Here is a 12,476-nt window from a genome sequence, read left to right as displayed (position 1 = left end):
CGATGGGACCGTGAGAGCTGGGGTCTCATCTGTCCTTCCTACTTTGAATGGGCTGACTGGCTGGTAAATACAGGGAGGTGGGGGTCTGGCTAAAGGAGGAGGGTCACTGGGCGTGTGCCCTGGAAGGGAGCACCTTCCTTGGGGTCTTTTCTCCCCTCTCTCTCCTGCCCAGCTACCTTGAGCTCAGCAGCTTTCCTCCTCCACGTCCTTCCACCATGATTTTCTGCCTCACCCTGGGCCCAGAGCAATGGAGTTGGCTGACCCTGGACGGAACCTTGGAAACCATGATGCAAAATAAACTTTTCCTCCTATAAGTTCTGCTTGTTGGCTGCTTTGGTCACAGTGACAAGCTAAACAGGCAGTGAGAAAGATTAATGTTATTTCTAGTGTTTTATAACACGATTCTGTAAAGTACCCTACACACACGTCATGTCACATGCATGTGAGGCTGTTTGTGGGAGGTGGCTGGTCAAGGGGTCTGTGGTTGTGTCAACTGTCTTTCCAGCCTCCATTTTCAGACCCGATCCCCACTGACCTGTCACACTTTCAAACTTGCTAAGTGGGTACAAGGCACCTGGGAGCGGGTTCAGCTGAGGGGCTTCCTCCCGCAGAACCAACCCTTTATGCGAGTCACCTCTTCCCAGGCTTGAACCATCTTTGCTGTGAGTTTATTGGTCCTTTCTTAGTCTCTGTCTTGACATATTGGGGAAATCAGTCATTTGTGTCTCAGTTGAAAAATTGTTTGCAGCCTGTTTTGACTTTGTGGTGGACCTCCCATTCCTGGGCTGAGGGACGAAGTAAAGGGCAGGGGGTGCTCTCTGCTGCGTTTTCAGGAGGCGAATCAGCAGGCAGCTCCCAGGGAATGGACCAACCAGAGAGCTTTCCCGGCAGAGGGTCATGGCCGTCCTGGGAGCGGCCCCGTCTGGAGGTGGAGGCAGATGCTCTGAAGGGCGTAATTAGGAAGCTTTCCAGTTCTTCCCAAAGACCCCGACTCTGATGCCCCCGGAGATGGTGCTTTCCATGGCTGTTTGCACCTGGGCTGTGAGGAGCTTTTCTTCCAGCTGCCCCTCAACGGACCTCCACTCTCTAAGGAACCGTTCCTCGCTGCCATTGGTCTAGTGGAGTTGCCAATGGAGGTCTGAGCCTCAGCCCTGGGGATCCCTGTCCCCACCCTGCCATCAATCAGGCTATGTGGAAGCTTGCCTGGCCAGCCAGGGCACATTCCGGAATCTTCCATCTGGAGCTGTAGGAAGGAAAACCTTCTTTGTGCATGGGAGGAGAAGAGATGGTCTCCTTTTGCAATTGGAAAAGAAAACCCTGAGTTTCCCAGAGACCATTCTACGAGGTCTGCGTATGTAAGAGAGCTACTTCCAGCAGAAATCCCTGGATAAACCAATCTCAGAGCAGAGAGGGACTCTGCCCTTGGCTTCTCGGAGCCTGGACTAGCCCAGGCTTTCTCACAGCCCACAGAACGTCTCCTTGTGGACTGATCTGCGAGGCGATCCGCTTCTTTAATTTACAACTGTAAGTAGGAGGCCTAACTTAATCTCGTTCCTCAACAACACTAATTACAGTGGTAACAGTAATAGCTCTGAGAATGCTGCCTCAGGGCTAATATTTATGTGGCCCTCACTGGGCACCAGGCAGCGTGCTCAGGGATTTATATGTGTGGTTTCCTTTAATCTTCAACCAAGCTCTGACAGGGGGAAATGAAGGCAGATAACTTGACCAAGGCTGCATATAAACCCCCATGTGGTTCCAGAACAGCCTGATTTCTGAGCCAAAGTTTTAAAAGTACAATTCATGCCCACTTAAGAATGAAGTCACTCTTCAATGTACTCTGATTTACCCACCATAATCGCCCCTTGCTCCATGGTCCTGAAAGTACAAGTGTTGGTAGACCTGTTCTGCCATGCCATAAAGGTGACCATTTACCAACAACAGGTCTGCAATGCCTCGCAGGGACACTCAGCAGGTAACAGGGCTGTACAGGCCGCCCATAAGGACCTTTGTCAGGAAACAGAGCTGCACATATGCCTCATCGGGACGTGCTATACAGGTACCTCATGGAGACTTGTATCAAGTAATAGGTCTGTACACAGACCTCAGAGGGACCTTAACCAAGTCCCAGTGGGGTATATAGGCCCCATAGGGAACTTCATCACATAGCAGGGCTGGAGAGGTACCTCATGGACCTTAATAGGGAACAAAGTTGTTAGATAAATCCCATGGGGACCTCTATCAGGTAACAGGGCTATATAAATAGCTCCTACTGGAACTTCATCAGGTAACAAGACTATTCAAGTACCTTACAGTTGACCTTTATCAGGTAGCAGGGCTGTACGTAAACATCATAGGGACCTTCATTAGGCAATAGGGCGGCACATAGGCCTTATAGGGACTTTTATCAAGTGACAGGGCTGTACCTGTACCTCATTGTGGACCTTTTTCAGATAACAGGGCTGTACTTAGACTTCATAGGGACCTTTGCTTGGAAACAGGGCTGTATAGGTACCATGTAATAGGGCTGCATATAGGCCTCAGAGGGACTTTTATCAGGTAACAGTGCTGACAGCTTCCTCACAGTGGACCTTTATCAGGTAAGAGGGCTGTAAATAAACCTCATAGGCCCTTGATCAGGTTATAGGGCTGTACCAGTCCTTCATAGTGGATCTTCCTTACGAAACAAACTGTAATAAATCTCAAGGACCTTTACCTTGGAACAGAAGTGTATGAAAACCTCACAGGACCTTTATCTGGTATCAGGGCTATATAAGTACCTCATAGTAGATCTCTGTCAGGTAACAGGGATGTACAAGTACCTCACAATGGACCTTTATTAGGTGACAGGGCTGTACATAAACCTCATAGGGACCTTTATCAGGTCACAAGGCTATGTACAGTGACCTCATAGTGGAGCTTTCTTAGGCGCAGGGCTGTACATACGATTCAGGTAACAGGGGTCTAGGTACCTCATAGCGTATCTGAATCAGGTGATAGGGCTGTAGATAAGCCTCGTAGGGACATTTATCAGGTAATATCACTGTGCATAAACGAAATAGGGACATTCATCAGGTAACAGGGCTGAACATACACCCCACCAGGACCTCTAACAGGTAACAGCGCTGTTTAAGTACCCCTTGTACATTTATAGGATGTGCATATACATCATAGGGATTTTCATCAGATAATAAAGCTGTGGAGGGACGTTATCATAGACCTTTATCAGGTAAGGAGTTGTACATAAGACTCATAATGATCTAGCAGGTGACAGGGCTGAACAAGTACCACACAGGGACCTTTATCAGGTAACAGGACTGTTCATAGACCTATAGGGACATTTATCAGCTGACAGGGATGTGTGAGTTCCTCATAGTGGACATCTATAAGGTGACAGGTCTGGCACAAAGGCCATCGAGACTTTCCCCAGGTAATAGGGTTGTAGAGGTACCTCCTAGTCGGGGTTTATCAGGTGTCAGGGCTTACGTAAGCCTCGGAGGAGCCCTTTGTGAGGTCACAGGTCTGTACCAGACCTCACCGAGAGCTTTCGTGGATAACAGGGCTGTCCATGGCCCTCACAGAGAGCTTTCCAGCTAATGGTCTGAGCATGAACCTCAGGTAACTGGTCTGTATCTGTTGTCTCATATTTCTTGGAAGTTCTGTTCATGGTCTCTTAACATCTTTTCTCCATGGTCAACTTTATTTTTAAGATATACATTTTGTCTTCATTGCCTGAGACTCTGTCTTCCAAGTGGTGTAGTGTGATGGTGATACTTTGAATGAACTGGTTTTAAAGTACATTTCTTTTTGTTCTCTTTTAAAAAATTTTTTTGTTTGTTTTTAGTTGTAAATGGACACAATACCTTCATTTATTTATTTTTATGTGGTGCTGAGGATCAAACCCAGCACCTCACTTGTTCTAGGCAGGTACTCTACCACTGAGCTACACCCCAGCCCCTCCAGTGAATTTTTGATTTGGTTTATTGATTCCTTCTTTTGGAGCATTTCTGCTTATTTTCCCCTCCCCCAGAATCTCTGTCTCTTTATTGAAGTGAGCCTTTGCTCTCTGTATTTTCTTCCTTACATCGTCCTCTACCTTGCAGATCCATCTAACTCTGGACATTCCAAACTCCTTCTCCTACTTTCTTCCACTGTGCTGTTGATGGAGTCTGTTTTCTGGGTTGTTTGAGGCAATTTGTTCTCTGGCTTTTTTATGTTCTTGTCTATCTACTCATCTAACAGTTGGTTCTGAGGAGGCAGAGTTCCTACCTTGTGGACTGACAGTGTCCCTGAAGGTTTCCGGGACCTCCTAGTTTAGGGAGAGACAAATAACAGCAACAACTGATGCAAACAATTCAGAGCATGAAACCAAACAGTTCTTTCAATGAAATCTACAATGTGGACTGCCACAATAATCAGAAATGATACGATCATTTCCATCGACAGCACAGTGGAAGAAAGACGTTGGAACAAACAGACAGGCCAGAGGCAAGAACGGACCACACCTACGGGAATGGACCCACTTTCTGGGTGGAAAATGAGCCACTGAACAGGAGGGGACTGGGCTTATGTAGGTTGTGGGTGATTTAGTGTGTGTCCTTCTGGGCTCTTGGGAATCTGAGGTGTTGGGTCGGGGGTCGGTGCAGCACCTGGAGAGGAGTCATCTTGGAAGAGGTTAGTGTCTCCTAGAGACTGTCACTTTAGGTTTGATGAGACACTTTCTCCCCGCCGAGGCCAGCGTCTGGGAAGGATTGGTCTGGGGAGGGATGGAAGCTCTCATTGAATGGCTTTCTTTCTCATTCCCTTTCCCAGGCCACACTGCCTCGGGGTTTCTCATTTTCCGTGTCCAGTACCCACTGTCTGCCAAACACGCCTCTCCTTCTTAGAGGGATGCTGTGAGGAGCGTGGGGGTGCTCCCAGCTCGACTTCCTGGGTATCGGGGTCTGGAATGCTCTGGGACGAGCTGCTGCACGTGAAGCTCCCAGGGGTGGGGACTTGTGGTGTTTTATTACGTGGGAGTTTTGGGGTGTGGATGAATTCGCACACTCCTAGGATGTACCCCACTCCTCTCCCCAGGCTCCAGCTGTAGGAAGGGGGAGTCCGTTCCTTGCCAGTGCTGCTGTTGTTTTGGCTTCTCAAGGACTGTTTCCCAGCTCCGTGAGCTCAGACCCTGCCGTGGTCCTGCTCACTGCTGCCTTCAACGGAGTGGAAGGGGAGCAAGGCTTCTCCAGCCTCTCTGATCAGTGGCACCCAGGCAATGTGGGTTTTATGCCAGAGATTCTCCTGCTTTGCCAGACTCCGCTTAGATCTCTGGTTGGCATCTGCTGGATTCACGTACAGGTTCATCCCTGAACCCATGGGTCTGGGTGCTCAGAGTTCGCCCTGAAGTCTCCTGGAGGTACCAACGTGCTTCTAGCTGGGGCTCCCATACACAGCAAGTGACCATGACTTTTGTGTACCAGCTTATTGGGCTGAATAGCTTTGGGTTGGCTCAAGGCAGGCTGTCCTTCCAATCCTGGGGTTCCCCAAGCCAAGGTTTTCCCAGTAGTTTTTTTTTTTTTTAACCCGGGATTAAACTCAGGGAAACTCCATCACTGAACCACATCCCAGCCCTATTTTGTATTTTATTTAGAGATAGAGTCTCACTGAGTTGCTCAGCACCTTGCTGTTGCTGAGGCTGCCTTTGAACTTGCGATCCTCCTGTCTCAGGTCCCGAGCCTCTGGAATTATAGGTGTGTGTCACCGCGCCCAGCTTCCCAGTGCTTTTTGATTTTTTTCAACCTTGTGTATTTTCCGCCACTCCTAGGTGGAAACTCAGCTCTACTTCTGTTCCTCACCCTTGTCTAATGTACCCCAAACTTCCCAGTCTTCAAGGCTCTCTGTCCAACATTGAGTCTCAGTGGAGGATTTTTCTCTTACACTCACCTCCCAGAGAAGAAGCTGCGAGAAAAGCCACTTCCCCTGAATCCACCCACTTGTCTGCCCAGCCGTCATCATTGGTTCCTGGTACACAGGGTGCCTGGGTTCTCTCTTGTTCTTTCACCACCTGGGCAGCACAGAAACCCAGAAATCCAGAACACAGGAGAAGTGGATCTGAAGACACAGCGACTTTTATCAGGTAAAGGTCTGTAAATGCATCTCATAGGGAGCTACATCAATCAACAGGGCAGCACAAACACCACACAGTGCACCTTCATTACGTAACAGGGCTAACAGGCACCTCATAGTGGGCTTTATCAGGTAACAGGGCTGTGCATAAACCATATACGGGAACTTTATCAATTACAGGGCTGAACGTAAACCTCATGTGGACTTTTATCAGGTAGCAGGACGGTACATCAACTCATAGGACCTTTATCACATGACAGGGCTGTATAAGTACCTAATAGTGGACCTTTATCAGGCAACAGGGCTGCACACAGACCTCACAGGGACCTTTATCAGGTAACAGGACTGTAGGAGCACCTCACAGTGGACCTTTATCAGGTAACAGGACTGTAGGAGCACCTCACAGTGGACCTTTATCAGGTAACAGGACTGTAGGAGCACCTCACAGTGGACCTTTATCAGGTAACAGGACTGTAGGAGCACCTCACAGTGGACCTTTATCAGGTAACAGGACTGTAGGAGCACCTCACAGTGGACCTTTATCAGGTAACAGGACTGTAGGAGCACCTCACAGTGGACCTTTATCAGGTAACAGGACTGTAGGAGTACTCACAGTGGACCTTTATCAGGTAACAGGACTGTAGGAGCACCTCACAGTGGACCTTTATCAGGTAACAGGACTGTAGGAGCACCTCACAGTGGACCTTTATCAGGTAACAGGACTGTAGGAGCACCTCACAGTGGACCTTTATCAGGTAACAGGACTGTAGGAGTACTCACAGTGGACCTTTATCAGGTAACAGGACTGTAGGAGCACCTCACAGTGGACCTTTATCAGGTAACAGGACTGTAGGAGCACCTCACAGTGGACCTTTATCAGGTAACAGGACTGTAGGAGCACCTCACAGTGGACCTTTATCAGGTAACAGGACTGTAGGAGTACTCACAGTGGACCTTTATCAGGTAACAGGACTGTAGGAGAACCTCACAGTGGACCTTTATCAGGCAACAGAACTGTAGGAGCACCTCACAGTGGACTTTTATCAGGTCAGGGGGCTGTGCCTACACCCTTTTTCAGGGTGTAGGTAATGTGACTGGACATAACCCTCACTGGCACCTGTATAAGGTAACAGGGCTGTAAAAGTATCTTATAATAGACATTTACCAGGTGACAGGGCTGTACAAGTACCCCCTAATGGACTTTTATTAATTAACAGGGCTGAACAGGTACTGCCTAGGGATCTTTATCAGGTAACAGGGTTTCCATGTTCCTCATACTGGACCTTACCAGGAAATAGGGCTGCACAGGAACTTCCTAGAGACCTTTATCAGATATCTGGTCTGTACAGGAATCTCACTGTGGACTTTTATCAGGTAACAGGGGTGTACAAATAATTCACAGAGACCTTTATCAGGTAACAAGGTTGTACACGTATCTTGTAGTGGACCTTTATCAGCTAACAGTGCTGTACACAAACTTCATAAGTACCCTTATTAGGTAACAGGGCTGCACAAGTACTTCTTAGTAGAACTACATAATATAAAAAGTCTCTATATTAACCTCCTAGGGTCCTTTATCTGTTAATGGTGCTGTCCATAAACTTCATAGGGATTTTATCAGGTAATACGGCTGTAACTAAGCCCCATTGGGACTACATCAGTTAAGAGGGCTATGTATGCATCTCATAGTGTATTGTTACCAGGGGACACAGTTGTACAGGTACCCTATATGCTCCTTTTTCAAGCAACAATACTGTTCATAAACTTCATAGTGTGTTGAGAGCCACAGCCGAGTTGGAATGGCCCCTGGCATTTTGCCAGAAGTAATGGTTGAGAGGTGAGCCATTAAGATGATGCTGGATGGATTCAATTATATATTAGACCTTTACTGTCCGGTAATAGGATGGCTCTTGCTGCCTCGGGCGCCGGCTACTTTGGAGTTCCCCTTGAGTTCTCGCGGGTTCCCAGAGTGAGTGCACGAGCAGCCCTGGGGAGGGAGTTCCTGTTGGTGTGTGGTGTGTTCCAGAAGGAGCCGCGTGGGTGGCGTTCGGGAGAGTTCCCGGGGAGTGTGCGTGGAATGCTGTTGGAGTTCAGGCAATAAAGTTTCCTGTTTGTAGATTCAAGTGCTTTGTGGCGGCTCGGTGATTTGTGCCCAGCCAGACTGCGGCAATAGTGGACCTTTATTATGTTACAGGGCTATATATTCACCTCACAGTGCACCTTATCAGGTAACAGGGTAGTCCTTAAACACCATAGGGACTTTGTTCCATAAAAGGGCTATACAAGTTCCTCATAGAGGACTTTTTTTTAGGTGACATGGCTTTTCTTGGTTCTTTATCAGGTAATCAGACTGTACATAGGACCTTGTAAGGACCTTTATCAGGTAACAGGGTTGTATATAAATCTCATAAACACTTTTATCATTTAACCATGCCATATTGAACCTTTATCGGGTAACAGGCTAAAGTTTCCTCACAGTGGAACCTTATCAGGTGGAGGATCTATATAAGTACTTCACAGACCTTTTTCTGATGGCAGGGCTGAACACATACCTCATCAGGACCTTTATCAGGTGATGTGCTGTACAAGTACCCCATAGTGGGCCTTATCAAGTTCAGGGCTGTACAGGTACCTCACATGGCCTTTTAACAAGTAACAGGCATGTACCAGTATTTCATGGTGGACCTTGGTCAGGTAAGGGCTGCACAAGTTCTTCACTGTGGACCTTTATCAGGTAAGAGGGAGGTAGAAGTATTCATAGGGGATCATCATACAGTAACTGGGCCGGATATAAACCTCCCAGGGCCTTCATTAGGTAACAGGGCTGTACATGTAACTATACTGGATTTTAACAGGTAAGAAGCCTGTACATAAACCTCATAGGATCTTCGTCAGGTAACAGGTCTGCCCATAAACCTCACAGGGACCTTTATCAGGCTACAGGGCTGTACATGTACGTCCCCTGAGGTGGGACTGTCTTCCATGTTTACATCCCATTTCTATCGCAGTCTGGAGGTAGCAGGTACTGAGTGGCTGTGTGAGGGGACTGATGAAGAACAGCTACCCAAGGCAGAGGAGCAGCTGGGTGCTGCATGACTCACTACATGTCAGAGAGTTCTTCGTGTGCTCCTTTCTCTCAGCGAGATTGGGGTCACATTCCCGAGATTCATGCTCCCTCTTTTCATGCTGGTCCTGGGGGTTACTCTGAGATTTTTTTTTTAATTAAAAAAGTTGCCTGAGACACAGGTTCAAATTCCTGTTTTGGGGTGGAATATTAGCATTTGTATGTTGGCACTGCTTGTGACTTATACCTGGAGTACCACCTGATCCCCGGACCCACGTCCTCGCAAGGCTAAGGACTCTAGAGGTGCACATAACGTGACACTTTCTATGAAGACACTATCTTTGTCAAAAATATATTTAGGAAAGGGCAAGGTGCTGTTGGTGGGCAAATGTGAACCAGCAATAACCTGGGGTTTCAAAGCTGTGGAGATGCACACCCCAAGACCAAGGCTGGAATCCCGGGGGGAACACCTGGGTCTGTGGAGACCAGGACAGTCCTGAGATGGTGCTGGTGGACTTCATGGTGTGGCAGATCCTGCATGACCTCTGCTCTCTAGATGTCAGTGACTTACATGTTCATCAGGGCAGCCACCAAGCTCCCCAGGACATATCCCTCTGGGGGCAGAGGTCAGCACGATCCTGGTGACGATCACTATCTGCACACACTCCTGGACACATTAGCAGGCCACACTGTGGCTCCACACAGAGTCCAGGGCTTTGCTCTCAGGCTGGTAGCTCTGAATGGGCATTGTGTAGATGGATGGAGGTTTGACAGCTCCTGGTGTATGAAAAGAGGTGGGTCTATTGTTGAGCAACTCAATTATCTGCCCACTGAGTGCCGGGCCCAGGACCCGCAGGGCACAAAGCTCCCCCTGTGGGGTTAAGATCAGACATCTCAGAGTTGGATCCTGCACCGTGATGACTGTCGTTGCCATAGAGATTCCACTCCAGAGAGCGTGACAGAAAGCACTTGTGCAATCGTGGGACGAGTGCTCTGACTGGTCACCCAGCGAAGACTGCTTCCCATCAGAGGAGATGGTTTGCATGTGAATGTTCAGCCAGATGTTTAAGAAAGTGTTTAAGAAGAACCTGGTCAAGACAGGTCCCCCCATCCGAGCCGATGGGTTCAATTTCAGAATCAACACATTCAGTTTCAGTGGTAAGTTCATCCTATGTAAAGTAGAATGGGGGCCCTTACCAGTGTTCAGCACCTAGGGTTGAGATGGAAATTTAGTGTGAGAATGCACATAGTAAGTTCTTCATATGTCCAACTTTATTACAAATGAGTTATAATAGTGACAGAGATAATTAACAAGGAATACTACATTGTTCACAATAGTGGTAATAGTAATGCCATCCCCTCTGTAAATCAGGCACATAGTATGTCTCTTTACAGACATACTGAGAAACTGAGGCTCAGAGTCACATACTTTGCTCAGGTTCATCTCACTAGACGTAGTATGAACTTGAATGTCTTGTGAGCCCAAGTTCAAGGCTCTCTGAGCACCATCCTGAACTTAAGCAATAAGGGAATATTTATATGTGCAAATCAGAAGAGTGTTCCCAGACCAAGTCCTGGAGATGCCTGTTAAAAACCGACATCTCTCAGCCGTCTCTCATGTTCACAGCTGGTGGGAGGCATGGGTCTGGGTTGTTCACCCTCTTCCTGTGACTTCTCTAGCCAGCTGCCTGAGGCTGGCATTTAGAAACTGGGTTCCCAGCAGCATCAGATGAGCTCAGCACGGGCACGGGTGCAGGCGATCTCTCCACTGCTTCTAAGTGGTTCTCTCTCAGTTATTGGCTTGGGAGTAGAGCTCTCAAACTACCCTGTTCTCCTCCCAAACCTCTGACCTCCAGCCGATCAGTCTGTTTCCATCAGACACAGTGTCTTCACAACGACACACCTAGCAGCCTTTGAGACTGCTGGCAGGGAGGTGGCAAGGCCATGCCTACAATGACCCTGCAGGACAGGCCCGGGGGGAGGGGTGGACGTGGCCTCCTCCTTCAGACCCTAACCACAGCCAGCTCTACTGCTGGGTGCAGCTGATCCACAAGGTTTTCCCATGAAAGACCAGCAAGAAATGACTTCAGGCTTTGAGGACTGCCTGGCCTCTGTCAGGACTCATCTCTGCACTGTGGTGTGAGAGGAGCCAGAGAACGTGTGCAACCCAGTGGGTGTGGTCACACAACACGAAAGCTGTGCAGAAGCGTGGAATCTTGGGTTGTGTGTGCCACAAAATACCACTCTCTTTTGGATTTGTTTTCAATGCTGTTAGCTGGTGGGCGTACAACACAGACAGTGGGAGGCAGCAGGCCCGATGTGCTGTGGTTTGTCAGTCCCCATAAGGAACAGTCAGCATGTCTGTGGGGTGTGTGAGTGTGTGTGTGTGTGCACATGATGTGAATATGCACACAACACTCCTGGTGCCCACTACACCAGCATCTTGATGGTGTTTTGGGGTGATCCTTGCATATCAGTGCAGTAATAGCTGTTCATCAAAACCAAGTCAGATAGCATTCCCTCATGCGACTGTTGGCACCAGTCTCCAACCTGGCCTCTGCAGAGGGCACCTGGCTTGACTGCACTGTTTTGCTAGAGAAAAGAAAGCGAGTCTATTCCATTTATATCCCTCTGCACATGTGAGAGCATAAGATTGACACAGATGGATGGAAAGGCTCATGTGTATTTGTGTGTGTGTGGTGGGGCCTACTGGGGGTTGAACCCAGGGCCCTTTATCCCTCAGCTGCATCCTCAGCCCTTTCTAAAACATTATTTTATTTTGAGGCAGGATCTGGCTAAATTGACCTCCTACTTGTGATCTCCTTCCTCAGCCTCAAGAGTAGCTGGGATTTTACCACTATACCCAGCTATGTACATTTTTAATTGTAGTGGCTACTGGGGATTTTGCTACCTTACAGTTAGCTTTAATTTACATTGACACAATAATACATGATAGTGCCAATTTCCCTTCTCAGTGTGGTGTTACATCAAACATTTTAATGTTTATAGATTTTATGAGAAATTGCATATTATTTAACTTTTCAGAGTGACTTTGAATATTTTCCATGTTTAAGAGCTGTTTGTATTTCAATTTTTGTGAATTCTTAATAACTTTAGTCCACTTAAAAATTGCATCGTTGCTCTTCCTATTGGTTTGTTAGAAGATTTTTACATATTCATATGCTATTTGTGCAAAAAAGAGAAGGCAGCTGCAGTCTCACATCAGCTCTGCCTTTTATCTACTAAGCTACTTTGGTTGAAACTTATAAAGAAAATTCAGCCTCACACAGATCAGTAGTTGAAA

The sequence above is a fragment of the Marmota flaviventris genome, chromosome 16, assembly GCF_047511675.1.
Source record: "Marmota flaviventris isolate mMarFla1 chromosome 16, mMarFla1.hap1, whole genome shotgun sequence".
Classification (NCBI taxonomy): Eukaryota; Metazoa; Chordata; class Mammalia; order Rodentia; family Sciuridae; genus Marmota; species Marmota flaviventris.
This window is presented reverse-complemented; position numbering follows the sequence as displayed.